Raw genomic sequence first — 14,788 nt, forward strand, 5'->3', positions numbered from 1 at the left:
CTCCAAACCCATTGGACATAGTATCTTTTTCGCCTCATAGTTGCGATTAGGTAACGTGTTATCTTCTGGAAGCATTTCTTTCAACAACTCCAACAATTTTGTGGAACTTTTATCATCCAGCCATTTCTTACTTTTAAATTAAACAATCTTAAAGTTGTTGATAATCTTGTAAATATATTGCATCCTGGGTACAATGGTCAAAATCAGACTTTAAGGTATCATATACATGCACTCTTTCAAAATTTTCTTCACCAACATCATGTATCATATCTTCTAAATTATCGTCCATCCCTTCAAAATTTTCAGTTGTTGACATCGTTGGAATGTCTAATATTTCTCCGCGCCATGTCCATATTGTATAACTCTTCACAATACCAAATATAAATAGGTGATCACGTATTTCCCCAACTTTTTGACGTATCTGATTCAAACAACAAACACATGGACAATAATATGCCCTTTTGATGGGTTTTCCATTTTCTCTTGCAAATTGCAAGAACTCTTCAACTCCATTTTTGTACTCTTGACTAATGCGACGTGCATTCATCCAACTTCGATTCATTATCTATATATTAACACAAATTAACTATTGACTCAGTTATTCATAATTATTCTAACCTAAACTACAACCCTAAAAAATCGATAGTAATTTCGGATAAAATCGATAAATACTTCTACTAATACGATGTTAAAATAAAGGTTAATGCCTAATTTGGTCCCTCTTAATAATTAAATTCTCCTTCTTTAATGCATTTGGAACGGGCCGTGGCCCGTTCCACTTGCTATTTTTGTTTGTTCATTGTCCATTTAGAACCGCCCATTCTGGTTTAGAACAGGCCGTTCCAGATGGACAATGAACAAACAAAAACTACAAGCAGAACGGGCCGTTCTGGTTGCAGGACGACCCGTTTCAAAAGGGCAATTCACAAATAATAACTACAAGCAGAACAGGTCATTCTGGTTGCAGAACGACCCGTTCCAAAAGCAAATTGAACAAATAAGCTAATGCAAGTCAGGATTTTTGAAACCAACCTCACCCAGGCCCAATGCAAGTCAGAAAAGGATGCTAGTGATGATGAGAAACGTATAAACGATGCTATTGTCAGAATACTCTCTCCAAAATGTGTTACTCTTTTACAAAAACACTTAAGCGCGCGTAGGAAAGAACACGAAAGGCTTGCATATAAATGCTCTTTTACGTCAGACGTGGTAGCGTCCGACGTAAATTTTAAAATCTACATCGGAGGTCTCTGATGTCTGACGTATACCAAGTCCGACATAAAAGAGTTGACAATTAATTACAAAAATATTACCGCATCTTTGTTACGTCGGACTTTGGTATGTCTGACGTAAAAGACGTGATGTAATAGCCTAATTTTCCACTAGTGTTAACATCAACAATGACATATGAATAATCTTTTTGCTTATAGAATTTGCTACAACATTAGCATTCCATGATGATATATATCAATTGGAAGTTATAATCCTCCATAAATTATATCCATCGATGTTGTCTCATATTCAGCTCTTTTTGATCAACAAATGTTTTAAACATTTTACGATCATTGAAAACATCAAACATTGTTTTATTAAGATAATACTTCCATATCTTTAGAGTAAACACAATTATTGTCAATTCCAAGCCATAAGTCGAATAATTCCTTTCATGAGTTTTCACTCGCCTTAAAACTAGGTCACACTACAAGAAAAATACAAAATAGCGACCGAAATTAGCGACCGAAATTTATCGGTCGCTATTTTGCGACCGAATTAGCGACCGAATAATTTAGCGACTGATTTAGCGACCGAATTTGATCAGTCGCTATTTTGCGACAGAATTAGCGACGGATTTTATCGGTAGCAATAAAATCAGTCGCTAAATCAGTCGCTGTTTAATTTTGTTTCATGGGAATGTAGTTTGCGACGGAATTAGCGACCAATTTTGAAAAAATTATCAAAAAATTGCGACCGAATTTAATTCGGTCGCTAATACTAAACTTTTGAAATTTTTAGCGACCGATTAAATTTCGGTAGCTAAACAATACAAACAAACTTAGCGACCGAATTAAAATCGGTCGCTAAATTTTTTTATTAATTTTTATGAATAGACTAAAATTACACTTTTCATTAAAGTTGCACAGCCAAGTTTCAATCCTGGGTCCTGTGGGTAACCATGGGCCAACTACGAAACCGCTACGCTAGTTTGATTCATTGATATATTACTGAAAGTAATTATATATATATAATACAGAAGCTTATAATTTTTATTATCTTATAATTTAATATTAGATTTCTTTTAATTATAAAATATAATAAATAAAATCTAAAATCTGTATCAGTTTCTTTGATAAAAATATTTAATTAAATTTTAAAAAAATATTTAATTATAATCTTTTGATTTAATACTGGATTTGTTTTGATTATAATATTTTAATGTATTTTATTTGAAATATCAGTTAAAATATTTTATTATTTTTTCATTTTAATTTATTGTAAAATAATTAGAATATTTAATTTAGTATCATTAAAAAAAATAATCATTATAAGATTTAATTTATTTAATTTCATTATTTATTAAAAAGTGATAAAATATAATTTATTTTCAATTAATTTAATAAAATAAAAACTTTAAAATATATATTTAAAATCTGTAATAATTTCTTAAATAAAAATATTTAATTAATTTTAATATATACTAAAAAAAATGTTCTTAATTTTTTTTTCAATTTATGTTTTTAGACTAAATTTTTTATTTAGTTTTAGTCTTTGAATTTTTTTTTAATAAACATGTCAAAATTTAAAATGTTAACAGTAGAAAAAATTAAGTAGTAAAAAATATATATAATTCATCTTTTTTCGTTATTATCATTAAAATTATTGAGATTGCATTGTTTTTAGTCTCTACCTAATTAATTAAGGTATTTCTACTTAAGGTTATTCTTATAAAAGTAATTAATGCCACAAATAATTTGGAAAAGGTCTTATAAAAAGGATTAAGAAAGTTTTAGGGGAGCGTTTTCTAAGAATAAAGGTTGAAATATATGAATTTTATTTTTAATTCTTATAGTGAAAAATATTTCATTTTAGCACTTAATCATATTATTTTTTAATTCTTTTTAATTTTTATATCATTATAAAATTTATCTTTTAGTTCCTATAATAAATAGGTGACAGAGATTAAAAGAGAAAAAATATGTATAAATGACTAAAATTGTTTTTAATTGTAGAAATTGAAAAATAAAATTTATGAAATTACTAAATAGGTATTTAAATCTTATAAAAGTGATTAGGGTAGTATAACACAATTATGGACAAAGTGCTTGGGTACAAAGGAGGCATGGGCTTTCGACCCAAATCATGAAAAAACTTAAACCCTATTTCTCCCTCTCTTTCTCTTTTTCGTCTTCTGGTAATCCCTCTCTTTCTCTTTTTGCATCTTCAAGCCCGATTGCGTCATGCTGCGGCTCCAAGACGTGGACTCGTTAGGTTCGTTCGTGAATCCGTTGGCGAGGCGCTGTTCACGGAGCAGGACCAGAACGCCCAGGCCAGCGTGGTGCTGTGTCTCACTTTCGCGATCGACGGAGCTCCAAATCCCTGCTTGGTGGTGTCGCTGAGCAGCGACAATTGGTCAACGCGGAAGGCCGCGACGGAGGCTCTCGTGGTTGTTGCCAATGTGGAGAGGGAGTTCTTGTCGGAGTTCAAGGCTGAGTATATGAAGGTTTTCGAGAATCGACATTTTGATAAGGTTTGTTGTTGTTATTGGCGGTGAATGGTGATATTTATTTATGGTAATTTGGAAGTGAATTGAGAGTGCGTGGTGTTTGGTTTAGGTAAAGTTAGTCCGAGACGTTATGAATCAGATGTTGGAAGCGCGGAAGCAGATTCCTGATGCTTCTGATGAAGTTTTGCCGCCTCCTAAATCACAATCTTCTTCCATAGGTATTTGAATTGCTTTTGCCGTTTTGGTTGTTTTGATGTTCAATAGATTCATTAAAATTTAAAAGTATTAGGTGTTTGTTTAAGTCTCCTGATATGACATTGTTACCCCTTTAATTGCAGTGAACGTGCAGCCTTTGTCTAGGTCTCCTGCAAACTTTCATGTTTATACTGCATTGCTAAAACCTCATGATAGAATCATGGCACTTGATCTTCCTCATGGTGGCCATCTTTCTCATGGAGATCAGGTACTTTCAAGTTTGAACTTCCACCATTCATTTCATCTTTATAATACATTTATATGTATATATATAAAGGAACATATTACTATGGTGGAAGTGGTGGCGGTGGATATGGCAATTATGGTGGAGGCTATGGTCAAGGTGTAACGAGTGCTTGGGATTAGATTAGTGTCGCGTCACTAATTCATTCTCACATTGATTGTATATAAATTTTAGACTTTAATGGTGAAAAGTTGTTCTCAACCATGTCTTGTCTGAATCCATGCATTCCCTTGTCCTTACTACATGAAATCTTTTATCATAGGAAAGGTTTACAATTGGCTTGGTTTTGCTAGTTTAGGCAAATAAGGTGGAGAAATGCTGCATTTGGAGAAGACAAAATCTGTAAGCAACTAAAAAATTTCTGACTGGATGACTTGTTTGAGAGTCTATAGAAGTGTGTGAGGTTGTAAACAGATTGGATGGAAGAGAACAATGAGCAGATATTACTGAGTTTAAATGGTGAGTAATGCTGTTATGTATTTTTTAGGGTCCTTAGCCTTTGACAGTTAAGTCAGGAGGAGTTATCCCCAATTAGCATGCACATATTATTGATTTGATTATTCTATCAACTAAACTTTCTACGCTTAATTACCTAATCTTGTCTTTCCTTTACTAGAAGTATCCATTAAATCAGTTCCCTCTCCGAGTGACTTGACTTAAAATATTTGGTATACACAAACATTATAAGCTCATTAATTATATTTTTTTTTCTAATGTTTATTACGGAACTTAATCCAACTTCTGAGACTGAATAAGGTTTGATGAAAAAAGAAATTGTCATAATGTCTCACACAACTTTTATTTTATTTTTAATTTTTTTTAATCTTGTTTTAACATATTTTCCAATCATTTGCATGTAATTTGAATTTGAATAAGAATTACTTAATAATTAATCAAGATGCTACATTTTTGTCATCAGTCTCCTTAGTCACAATTTAGAAGTGTTTGTGGGATGAATTTAGAAAAATTTATCCTAAATTTTATCTAATGTTTTGATAGAAATATTTACTTAAACCTGGGTTTTATATATCTAACTAAAACTCGATACTATATTAGACAGGCTGCGTTTACTTGATTTGATTAGTCGACATAATATATATTGATTTGATTAGGCTGGGTTTTATCTTTATAGTAACCTATCGTATGACAATCGATTTAAACTGTTTACGTTTCCAAGATAAGATCTGTTAATTGTTTTTTAATTCATGTCACCCTTTTTAGTCATCTCAAGGTTTTTGTGATGGGAAAATCTTGAAATGTAGTTGGAGAAATTGGATACACTCTTCAGGCCAAAGCTGATTGTTGCTGGAGCTAGTGCTTATGCGCGCCTATATGATTATGAACGTGTACGCAAGATAATATGCATACACAAGTATACCGTACAGGATGATTTTATAAATTGATTGTATGTTAGGATTTTTTTTTACTTTTACCTTTTACTTTGAATGATTGTATTTATAATTTTATATGGAAGTCCCAAGGTTAAATTCGTGAAGCATATTACAGGTTTGCGATAAGCAGAAAGCTATATTATTGGTAGATATGGCACACATCAGTGGATTGGTCGCAGCTGAGAAAATTTGTTCCTTATTCAACTCGTGTGATTCATGTAGCCAACCTCATTTATTAAGATAAGGCTATAGTTGTTACTCTGTTTTTTTGTTTTTCTGTTTGGTGTAGAAACTTGTGATTTCGTGTATATTATTTCAATCTCTGTAAAGCCACTATTAGATTGACTTTAGTGGTTCTATGATGTTCTGCTTGCTAACAAGTTACAATATTTTTATCATTTGTTTTTTGGGGTTACACTTCAGTTGGGAATAATAATAATTTTTTCTAGAGCTTCTTTATTTTACTTGTTTCAGGATATTTTATTGTATTTGACTATTACTTTGTTCAAGTTTAAACGTTTTATGTTATTGTGTTTTTAGCATACTATATTGACATACTTATATTTTATTTAGTTTTCACTATAATATAAATTTTTTTCGATAAGATTTTGTCTTTTAGTATGTTCTAGTTTATTATTATAAATTGTGTAATAAATATATTGTTAATTTCATATTCGTTAACAGGTATAAATTTATAACTAAAAAAGAATTTAAAAATACTGGTATATTTTAGCGACCGAAATAGCGACCGAAATTATTTGTAGCTAATTCAAGTTATTAGCGACCGAAATAGTGACCAAAATAATTGGTAGCTATTTCAAATTTTTAGCGACCGAAATAGCGACTGATTTTATCCGTACCTATTTCAGTTTTTTAGCGACCGAAATAGCGACCGATTTTATCCGTAGCTATTTCAGTTTTTTAGCGACCGATTTAGCGACTGATTTATAAAATGTTTTTATTAAATAAATACAAAAAATAGCGATGGAAATTGCTACCAAAAAATTCGGTCGCAAAATTGGTCTCCAGAAGTTAGGAGACCAAAATTTTAGCGACGGATTTTTATTGGCTAGCGACTGATTTTTCGGTCGCTAAATTGCGACGGAAAAAATTTCAGTCGCTATTTGAAATAGCGACCAGGGTTTTAGCGACAGATTTTTTCGGTCGCTATTTCGGTCGCTGAATGAAATAGCGATTGAATTTACCTAAATAGCGACCGATTTTGGTGGTCGCTAAAACTTGATTTTTTTGTAGTGTCACTACCTTCCTACTTTACATTAATATACAACTCAATTCCTAATGAGAAACATAGTAAACCTCAAAAGGCTTCCTAAGATTGGTGAAAATCAACCTTTTCTCTCCAACTTTTATCTTTCCCTACTTACTTATGTTCTAAATAAAATAAAATATATTATCATAATGATAATAGTATAAGTATTTTAATTACTGATAACTTAATCAAATATAAATATTTTGAATTGATAGTGAAGTTTTAAATATAAATGATGAAATTGGAATTCATAGTATTTAATGTTCAACAATATTCTCATTATATATGTGCCAACTTTCCTAATTTTATTATTGCAAAGACAATTTTTAGTTTCATGAAAAGAAGTCTGTCTTCTATTTGTTAATGATTCTAAACAATTTCTTTTCATCTTGAATAAAATTGTCTTCGATAAAAGATATATGTAATCTAGTGAAAAGAAAAATCATTGTCATGAATTAGGTTAAATATGATTTTAGTCCTTGCCAAATGAACAAGTTTTGGTTTTGATCCCTATAAAAAATTATTTTATCCTTCTAAAATCTACGAATGTTGACTTTAGTCTCTATTATGTAATTATTTTTAAATACTTACTCATTTATCAAAAGATTAAATGATCATCTTAGGTGTTACCCACAAATGTTAGTAATATCATGCTAATGTTTGATACCTCTAAAATATTTTATAAGTCTTTAAAATAAATATTATTTATCTCTTTTAAAATCATCATTAGGAACAAAAAATAATTATTTTAGATTTTAGAAGGATGAAAATCAAAGAAATGTTTTTTACAAGGTTCAAAACTAAAATTTACTCATACAAGGATCAAAAATATTTTAGAAGGACCCAAAACAATATTTACAAATTTTAGAAGGATGAAAAATAAAAAATCCTTTTTTTACAAGAATCAAAATCAAAATTCACTCATTTTTCATTCAAGCTTCAAATATTATCCCATTGCAAGAATATATAAAATTCAGGAAAACAACAAGTTGTCAAATTTAAAAGGTTTATCTAGATGTCTTTTCATTCACACACCTCCAAATAATTCTTAGATAAAGAATAACTAACAATTTAGCATATGCATTTTACATGCTAAATATTTATTATATATAACTAAAATTTAAAATAAAATATATTTTTTAATAATATATAAAGCGATAAAGAGTTTTGATTTATACTTTTCAACCAATTTGACCGGTTAATATCATGGTCATCTATTCTAATTACTTTGTTTATTTAACTTTAAAAATAATTTAAATTAAATTTTACTTTATTTATTTAACTTTTAAAAATTACTTAAATTAAATCTTTGTGACACCTTCTATCCCAACATACATATACAGTAATTATAAAAAATAAAATAAAATTTTCATTAAAAACCAAATTTCCAACCACGTAAGGGTAAATAGCTCACATTCATAAACTTAATCCAAATAACATGTCTGTAAAATTACAAAGAAATAAAATTTTTCTAAAATAATTTAATAAGAACATCTTAAACTAATTCTATCTATGCCCCGATGTCACATGTCCTATCAGAGCAAAGCCCAACATAGAAGCCTAAACTTCATCACCAACATCCTCAGCCTCATGCCGATGATCACTTGTATAAAAGTCAAAGAAAAACAACACGAGAAAAGGGAGTGGGAAACATCTCACTCTGGCTCACAGTGTAGAAATATACGCCGGATAACCAAACATAAATAAAACAGGTATAACGTAGATAAATTAACAACAATATCACATCTCACTCATCCAAGACATAAAAATATCAATTTATCATATAACATTAAAAATGCATAAGTATGGACACAAACTACATATTATCATGCATGTGGCGCCAGTAAAACATCACATGGCATATTACCGCTAGTAATACACGAAGAGTAGTCTAGGAGTACATGCCGGGTCACACCCTCTGCGTACTCTCACTAGAAGGACATACTACCAAGGTCTCGTCGGGATAGCTAAGCCGCGCAAGATACATCCCATGCACACAATGGGCGAGACTAGGACTTCCAAACCGAGCTATCTCCAAGGACTAATCCCCAAAGCTTTTACACTAGGGGGTCTTCCTTGGCAGTGTATTACATATCGTATCCTTAAAAACATTTATGCAAATGATGCATGTCAATCAAGACTCTACATTCTCATATAACATTGTCATGTCTCATTATCATATCGCATCATCATGTCTCATAATCACTTTTCACATCATCTCATCATATTCACATAGTCTCTACAGAGCACTCAAAATCATATCAAAACTTGTCTATTTTCACTACTAGAAAAATTAAAATTAGAGAGGGAACAAATCCGTCACTAATTTTGATAAAATCCGTCACAAATCAATTAGTGATGGAATTTGTGACAGAAATGATTCCGTCACAAAATTTGGCGTCACAAAATATTTAGTGACGGATTATTTTCTCCGTCACAATTAGTGACGGAATTAAGGCATCACAAACAGTATAATTTCCGTCACTAATTTCTAATAATAAATGTTTAGAAATTAATAAAAATCCGTCGCAATTTGTGAGGGATTAAATCCCTCGCAATTTGTGAGGGGTTAAATCCGTCACAAACTGTGATGACTTTAATTAAGTAGAATCCGTCACAATTTGCGAGGGATTAAATCCCTCGCAATTTGTGAGGGATTAAATTCGTCACAAACTGTGATGACTTTAATTAAGTAGAATCCGTCACAATTTGCGACGCCAGAATGTCGTCACAATTTGCGACGGATTTTATCCGTCACTAACTGGGATAAATCCCTCACTAACTGTTGATGACTAAATTTGAGGAAACCATTTGTTTTTAAGAGTCTGGTAATCGATTACCTATACATGTAATCGATTACTAGACAATGAAAATCATATGTTCGAAATTTACTTATTAAAAGGTTCTCTGGTAATCGATTACCCATTTCTTGTAATCGATTACCAGAAGATGAAAATTCCAAATTTTAATTTAAACTTTACAACTTGAAACTAAACCGTTGTAATCGATTACCAAGTCTTGTAATCGATTACCAGAGCCTATTATTCTAGACTAAACAATAACATTTGTCTTCTGAAATTTAATAACAAGTAACTAAGTGTGCTATATAATCCTATCAGATGCAAACAATCATTGAAAAATGCGTTTATAGTATGTTAATGGAACAATTATTGATTCAAGATCTTGCGTATTTAATTTGTACAATTAATCAACTGTATATAATAACTCATTACTATTGTCCAACATATTATATTCATATGTTCTCATATAGTAAAACTCTAACAGTAATAATTATAAAAATTGAATGATAAAAAGGTTATAAGTACCTTCAGTAAATCAGAAACCTTCTCAGCAATATATCTTTGTTCAATATTGACTCCCTCCTATGTTACTTATGAACATGAATGCACAGTATAACTTCATCAACACATTACACCTAAAAGTAAAACTTAATAAATTCTAGGAACAATATATATAAATTATTGCAACCAAAACTACATGCCTGGGTGGGTTCAAAACTATATACGGAATAAATAATACAAAAACACAATAAGAAAACTCCAGCAACTTAGGTACTCACCAATTTCAGTTTCTGAATTATCAAGATTCCCCTACTTTTGATCTAGAGACAAGCCAGATCCTACTTTTTCCTGAAACAGTTTTTAATAGGCAAACTGAAGTCAAGGCAATACAAAATTGCATTCTCTTAACATCACATCAGATACCAAACGTATCATGATTACCTTTATAGGATTCAAAGACACTGATGCTTTAGCATTATCTGACTCACTATCTGAATCTGCATTCCACAATTGGAAGAAATTCAGAAAAGAATACTATATATGTACTGAATAATAAGAGCAACAAACCAACAATGAATGAATTATCAAGCAAATTTGTGAACATGTGAAACTCCCAATGTAGCACTAGTAAATTTTTGTATTAGTCATTAAAAATAAAATAGTTAAAAAAAATTATGAACATCAAGTGGTAATTTTTTTTTTATTATCAGTATAGAAGTATAGCTATAATAACAATGTCAATTCTTTTTTTATTTGTCTTTTTTTTTATATATAATACGATGATAAAAATTAAAATGTGATATTACCTTTAGTGTGTTTTCCTGACTGAAATATTTTTGAATTTCTTTTCCTTCTATGAGTAACCCTTTTGCTTGCCAACTTGGAGAGACAGAGAGAGAGAGATCATGTCACAAGAAGCTAAACATGTGTCGTGATTTGCCAAAGCCCTGTCAAGTTACTAAGAAATAAAAGTCTCTTTTTATAGCAAAGCATTATATGATAAAATTATATATGCAGGTAAGGATTCCAATTAGTGAGTCAAAATACCAATAAAGAAATTCAAAACTAACACTGGAATTTGAGCTTATAACAGAGGGAAAAGAAAGCAAGCTACAGAGACGGATCAGCATAAGAATTTCTAAGTTGAATTAGATACCTGTATGTCCCCTCTGGTTGCTTTACAGCTGCATTGAGGAAAAAGGAAGCAGCAAGGCATCTGCGAAATTGAAGTATATCATCTCCACAAGATGAAGGATTCAGACCCATTTGTTGAACATTACCCTGAATCTGCCTGCAAATAGTATTTTAGAAATGAGAAAGCATAAATGTCTGGACTAGAGTACATTATAAATAATATTTTTATATTTAACTTAAAAATAATAAAATTACCTGTGAATGTCACGAGCATGTCTAAGAGACCGGCTATTAATAAAGTTTTCCTTGCACCATTTTCTATAAACCTTTTATAAAATAATGCAGATTTGGACTAATACTGCCGTAGAAAGATCTTCAACACCTATAATGAAATTCTGTTAGAGAAAACGAGAGAAAACGACTAAAATTGTTAGAGAAATATAAAATAAAAGGGATATAATTGTTCTCACCGAGTTCAGCCAGAAAATCAAAGGCATCCAGCTTCCTAAAACCACACAAGAACCAAATAGTAAAACACTAACAATTCTAACCAAGATCTTACCTATCAATTCGGGTAAAGATATTCTCAGAAGACATAACCACCACTGGAATCTCTCTAAATACAGACGACTCCTGCAGAGATTAACAGAAGGAAAAAAATTACAAATCAAGAAGAAAAGGGGGAAAACCCACTACTATTAAATCAGCAAAACACTAACAATTCTCCCTTCTCTCTTCCATTCATCTACCACAACAAATTAAATTTAAAATAAAAAATAAAAAATCTGATTTCTCACCTTTATCTTCTTGAGTAATTCATATCCAATCATCCCCGGCATAGAATAGTTTGTCATAATCAAATTAACCTTCACCCCCTGTCACCACAGAAATCATACAACAACATAAGCATCACTTCCAAGTGCCCAGTAAAAACCCCAAATTATTAAACAACCCAAAAGCCAAATTTGCTTACATCAAAACCAATGGAGCTCTTATCCCCATCCAACCCCAAATACTACAGAGCCATGCTCCTACTCTCCACCACCGTCACTGCCAAAACCAAAAACCCATTTCCAAAAACTATCAAAACCCATTTCCAAAAACCATCAAAACCCGATCCAAGTGCAAGAGAAAACACCAAAATTTTCCACCTTTAGTTACATACCTTTGCAAGACAAGATTTTTAGCAAGCGTTCAATGACCTTGCGGTCGACGTGGCTGTCATCAACGGCGAGCACGTGCAACTTTCCAGCACCCATTTCCGGCATGAGAAGATCAGCGGCGGCAACCATGTTCCCTCGGTTGAATGAAGAAAGAAAAGGGGTGTGAGAAAAATAGGAGAAAAAAAGGGATATGTGTAGGGTTAGGAAATCGGGGACGGTGATGCGGTGGTTGAAGGAAGTGGTTGGAGTGGTGTTGGACGAGGAGAGTTTATCGAGCGCCCTCGAGTCGAGACGCACTTGAGTGCGGGACGTGGCGACGGCGAAGACGGAGGTGGAAGAGGGAGGCGCGGGTAGTTTAAGGGGGAAAATGTGAAGAGACAGAGAATGTGTGAAGAGGGCTCCCTTCTGCCCTCTTTTAGGGTTTCTGAAATTACCCTTTTGCCCTTCTAGAAGGCTTGGGTCAAATTGGGCCCAAACTGATTTGAACATTGCAAAACAAGGCCCAAAACGTTTCCAGATTCCGTGGGTCATTTTCGGGCTCCATTTTGACCATCTTAGGCTTCGAATTAGGAGATTCACATCAGTGAGACATTTGTAGCTTTTTCTCTTAGCTTTCCAACGCCACCAAGATTGCTCAATTCGGAGTCCTGTAGCTCCAGATATGGCCAAAAAACCGAGCGAAGGTCAAACTGTCCAGAAACAGAAATTTGATTAGTTTTGCAATTAGGCCCATAATTCAAATGACAATTAGCAAACATGATAAAACCACGAAATTAACCCTAAATGTGAGAAGTAATCAATGCCTTAATGATATGAATATTGAAGCACTAAATTACGGCTCATCAATCAGTTTATAAGAAAAAGGACTACAAATTTTAGTTCCTAGCCAATCAAACCATCTTGAAATCAATTTTCTTTCCACCCTAATAGTCACAACTGCACTAATAAGCTTTTTCATACACAAAATTACTACAATTACAACAACATGGCTGAAGTTCAGAAAAACCTTGCACTTCCAATCATGAAAAACCATAACCATAACCTCTATCAGATAACCCCTCGCATTGGCCGCAACATCCATCAAAACCCTCATACAAACACAATGGATGCAAAAAAAATTGGAAATCACTCAACTCTCCAACTAAAACCAACAAGGAGAAAGCCTCATCTAAAGTAAATGCTATAAAACACGGGTTTGTGGAGTAGTTTTATATTGTTATAAATTTGTTGAAATGATTTTGTAATTTTAAGGGAAATATGTTAACTGATATGTCAAACAAATATTCTAATTATTTTATAATAAAATATGTTAATTAACTGATATGTCAAATAAAATACATTAAAATATTATAATCAAAAGAAATTTATTATTAAATCAAAATATTATATAAATCATAATTAAAATTATAATAAATTTTCTGATATTAAATTTATTATATATTAAAATTAATTACAGATTTGTATCAAAGAAATTGCTACAGATTTAAGATTTTATTTATTATGTTTTATAATAAATAAAATCCAATATTAAATCAAAAGATTATAAAAATCATAACTCAAATCTAGGTAAATATTTTGATATTAAATTTATTATATTAAAATTAATTAATTAAATATTTGTATTTAAGAAATTGTTAAAGATTTTAGATATTTATTTTAAAGTTTTTATTTTATTAAATTAATTAAAAATTAATTAAATTTTATCACTTTTTAATAAAGTGAGTGAATGATAATCAATTAACTAAAATTCAAAAATATATTTTAATTAAAAATAATTTTTTGGTTAATACGATAACTAAAAAGTATTATAATAAATAATTAAACTAAAAAAAATAAATTTTATAATAGTTATTTTTTTAATGATGCTAAATTTAATATTTTAATTATTTTACAATAAATAAAATAAAAATAATAATAAAATATGTTAATTGATATTTTAAATAAAATATATTAAAATATCATAACCAAAAGAAATCAAGTATTATATCGAAAGATGAATAATTGATTTAGTATGTATATACCTAATTTTATTTAAAATGTGATCCCAGAACGGGCGTTCTGGTTTCGGAACGGTCCGTTCTGGTTGCAGAACGGGCCGTTCTGGCCGCAGAACGCTCCGTTCTGGAAAATATAAATATAAATATACATGCTTCTTTTGTTGTTTTTCTTATATTTAAATATAAATGTATAATTTTAATATCTCTATGATTCCTATGAAAAACCTAATGGTGTGTTTGGATGAGAAATTTATATAAGGTAATTTATTTATTTGAAGAATTTCAAATTTCTTGAGGTGAAATGCTTTGTT

At 30.9% G+C, this 14,788-nt stretch overlaps 1 pseudogene across 1 annotated transcript; it reads right to left on the reverse strand.

The window, feature by feature from the left end:
• Positions 1 to 8,335: 8,335 nt before the first annotated feature.
• LOC109818832 (two-component response regulator ARR3-like) lies at positions 8,336 to 14,314 on the reverse strand (annotated as a pseudogene). The gene is made up of 10 exons (XR_014429805.1): positions 12,483 to 14,314; positions 12,291 to 12,367; positions 12,115 to 12,192; positions 11,880 to 11,950; positions 11,573 to 11,699; positions 11,340 to 11,474; positions 10,990 to 11,130; positions 10,625 to 10,680; positions 10,462 to 10,531; positions 8,336 to 10,317 (listed from the first exon to the last, which is right to left on the reverse strand). The product of XR_014429805.1 is annotated as a two-component response regulator ARR3-like (transcript).
• Between the last annotated feature and the right edge of the window lie 474 nt (positions 14,315 to 14,788).

This window comes from Cajanus cajan, chromosome 9, assembly GCF_000230855.2.
Source record: "Cajanus cajan strain Asha chromosome 9, NIPB_CcT2T_4, whole genome shotgun sequence".
NCBI classification, from domain to species: Eukaryota; Viridiplantae; Streptophyta; class Magnoliopsida; order Fabales; family Fabaceae; genus Cajanus; species Cajanus cajan.